Here is a 3,816-nt window from a genome sequence, read left to right as displayed (position 1 = left end):
TGGGCTGAACAGGAGCCTGGCCAGTGTTTATAACTGGAGCCCTGAGGAAATTCACTGTGGTATAGCCAGATCTGAGACTCCATCTATGAATTTGTTCTTGAACTAACACTGATAATCTGATCATCCAAAAGAAGAGTCAAAATGTGCCTCCCAGCTGCAAGAAAGGAATGTGACTGAGTTCAAACAAATGCCAATGATCAGAATAGAGTTTCCCTTAGCCATGGTCAGAAAAGCTTTCTTTTCAGTGAATTGATGCAGAAGTTCTGAGAATAAGTGTTGAGTCTCAAACCTAAGTGGGATATCTATATCAGCTCCCCCAAGGCTAGGAAAACATCACAAAACAGAACTGGAAAACTGTAAAAATTCAGAGATAAGAAGAATGTTCAGAGTAATGAAAATTGGAGACTGTGGGTACTCAGCCACCAGTGCAACATCTCTACCAACTCCTCATCCCAACAAAGCTTAGGGAACATCTTGGAAGAGAAGTGGAAAAAAACATACGACTGAGAAGATGAGAGCTTTAAAATTCTTTCCTCTGGACATGGCATGGCTGTTGCACAACATAAACTCACAGGACCTGCATTAGATATGTACAAAATCAAGACACATAAAACCTCGAGTATGAAGGGTAAAGGGGCTCATGAGGCCCCTTCCTTGCTGAGGAGCAATTAGCAATTGGTGACTGTTGGGGCAAAGAGAGTCATCATTCTTTAAGAAAGTAGACCCTTGTAGGTTGCCCATGCATCAGTGAATGATCCGCACCCATAAGCATTGGGCACCACTCATTAGATTCATTAGATTATAAGAAATAAAAAGAGGGAGGAAGAAGAAGAGTCATGAAACTTAAAGCTTTATGTGTTCAGAATGAGGTATTGCCATAAGACAAAGACTTTCCAAATCAAGTGTGCTCTAGCTCAGGCCTTGTAGGGACCCAAGGTTTAGGTGTAGGCTGCAGGTGCCTGGGGAGCACTGTGTGCTCATTGCACAGAGGTAGAGAGCAGAGTCACTGGGTTGTGGCTCTCTGATGTGTAGGGAAACATGCAGGCTAGCTCTATTGAGGTGAGCTGTAAATCTGCCTTCTTCCTTTTCACCGTCAGAGAAGATGGACACCAGCACCTCAAGGCCTTTCCCAGAATGCTGTCTGTACCACCTGAAGTTGTTAGAAGTACGATCACTGAACGTGCAGTTGAGAGAGGCCATGGCTCCCTCTGAGACAGTGAGGGATTCTGGGCTCTGCTTCACCTTCTGCTGGCTGCTCACCCCTGTGCAGAAAAACAAAGGTCAGATGATCAAGAATGGATGCATTTGTATGATAACACTCTAGAATAAAATTTCCATGGGCCTCCCACCCCTTAACTAGAGATTTAAAACATCTATGTTTCTACCACTATCCTAGAGTAGGCAGTGACCTCACTTATCACACCTTATATCCAAAAGAAATGTCCAAACTCACAATTAAACTGGAGCCACAGGAGTACTAGTGAAACACTCAAGGATTTCATCATTTGCTCTTCATCTCTCTCCACTGGGGATTCAGATCTTAAGCTCTTTTCAACACCCTTGCTTCATCAGCAATCCCCTCCCCTTCTCCCTTCCCCTCCCCTCCTCCCACTCCCCCACCACTCTCTTATTCAAAAACACTTGAGAGTTTTCCCCAGAATCTCTAAGAAGAGACTGCCATCTTGTGGTTATTGACAGTGACCAAAGAATTGCTAAAAAATAAACACCTTTCCAATGTGAGATGCTCAAACTAAAAATCTGACATCTTAGTGAAAAATTAGTTCAAGACACATTTGCTCCGAGTCAATGTGGGACAAAGTAAATGTTTTCACGTATTTTGAGTTAAATTTAAAATAGTTCCTGTTACCTCAAGCAGTGACTTGCCTGTGTTCAGTGACTGGTACTTTCTCTGTTACCGGCTCTAAGTGAGATCTTATAGATCAGGACCATTTTGCCCTGCACAGCTTCTCTCTGTGCCAGACAACACACCTGTATAAAACATTTCCTTTGACTTTTGAAAGACTGTCCTCTAATTAAAGGAATTCTGGGAAAACCTGGTGGGTAAAAATCTCAATAAATATGGTTCCATCTTAAAATCTAAGGAACACTTTTTTTTTTTTTTTGAGACAGGTTTGAATTGGGCTCATATATTTGACGCTTGATCACTAACTGGTGGAACTGTTTGGGAAGAATTAATAGGCATGGCTTTCTTGGAGGAGGTATGTTATTGGGGATAAGCTTAGAGGTTTCAAAACTCCAAGCCATTCACAGTTAGCTCTTGCTCCTTGTCTCCCACTTATGAATCAGGTTGAAAGCTCTCAGCTACTGCTCTAGCACTATGCCTGCCTGCCTGCCTGCCTGCCTGCCTGCCTGCCTGCCTGCCTGCCTGCCTGCTAACACGGTACCTGCCATGATGATTATGGGCTTACCCTCTAAACTGTAAGCCTCCATTAAACTTGTTCTTCTATAAGTTGCTTTTGTCATGTGTCTCATCACAGTGGGAGAAAGTGAGACAGGATGTGGTGGTGTAAATGATAATGCCCCCATAAGCTCACAGGGAGTGGCACTATTAGGAGGTGTGGTCTTTTGGAGAAGGGGTGAGCTTGGAAGTTTCAAGTGCTCAAGCCAAGACCAGGAACTCTTTCTTTCTCTGCTGCTTGTAGAGTTGGATGCAGAACTCCCAGCTCCTTCTCCAGCACCATGTCTGCCTGCATATTGTCATGCTTATAGACATGCTGACACCTCTGAACTGTAATCTAGCCACAATGAAATGCTTTCCTTTATAAGAGTTGCCATGGTCATGGTGTCTCTTTACAGCAGTAGTTCTTTCTTTGTAGTTCAGGATGGCCTGAAAGTCACTGTACAGAACAAGCTGTACTAGGAATTCTTTTCTATTTTTATAATAATTTCTGATAGTATTTTTATAATAATTATCTATGTTTTCTATAAAAAATATTTTAAATTTAATTTTAATTGTTTTTAAGTTAAAATATAATTTTAGCAAATAAAGAGTCCAGAGTCCGTTAGAATACATCACTATATTTTACAGTAATGACATACTTGTGTCCAACTAGAAAGCCAGAGCTATCTGATGTGTGTAGTAGAAGCCAAGGAGCCAAATCCTTTTCTTCAAAACACTTTGTTCTTTAAAAACACAACAGATTTCTCAAAAAATGTGAAGGCCCAAAGAGGCATGGCAATGGCATATAAAAGCATCCATCATGCCTCAGAAAATGTCTAAAAATTCGAAAGAAAACCTTAAAGACCAGAGGCACAGTGTTTATAATAAGCACACCTATTAGTAACATGATTTTTATCAAATGACAAGATAAAATAGATAATAAAGTGAATGTAGTAGAAATGCAAGAAACACATCATGCTGACAAACTACAAATTAATCTGGCTGAAATCAGGGTTGTCCTGGAAAAGTTAAATGTGATGGTAAGGGGGTGTGAAGTCCTACAGGTTCATACAGGACAGTATTACCTTTGACCTTGAGCCAGAAGAAGAAGAAGAAGCAGAAGAAGAAGAAGAAGAAGAAGAAGAAGAAGAAGAAGAAGAAGAAGAAGAAGATATGTTGTTAGGAACTCATCTAGTACTTGTCTATTGTATATTAGGCACTTATCTTTTAAGCTAACTAAAAGGGAACATGCTACAAAATATATTAATTTTGCATTTACCTATATAGCAATTTTATTATGTTCATTAATTTTGTACAGCTCCAAGCTATTGCATATTGCTTTTTTCAGCTTACAGTGCTCTCCTTCAATTTCTTTTTTATAAATCTCAAAAATATAATTTATTAATTCATTCACA

General features: G+C 40.2%; 1 pseudogene; it reads right to left on the bottom strand.

Moving 5' to 3' along the window:
* Positions 1–909: 909 nt before the first annotated feature.
* Positions 910–1,502, bottom strand: LOC147001855 (T-cell receptor alpha chain V region 2B4 pseudogene; annotated as a pseudogene).
* Between the last annotated feature and the right edge of the window lie 2,314 nt (positions 1,503–3,816).

The sequence above is a fragment of the Mus caroli genome, unplaced genomic scaffold, assembly GCF_978045245.1.
Source record: "Mus caroli unplaced genomic scaffold, Mus_caroli_1 scaffold_12, whole genome shotgun sequence".
Classification (NCBI taxonomy): domain Eukaryota; kingdom Metazoa; phylum Chordata; class Mammalia; order Rodentia; family Muridae; genus Mus; species Mus caroli.
The sequence above is the reverse complement of the archived record's forward strand: the minus strand, read 5'-3'. Positions and strand labels throughout refer to the sequence as shown.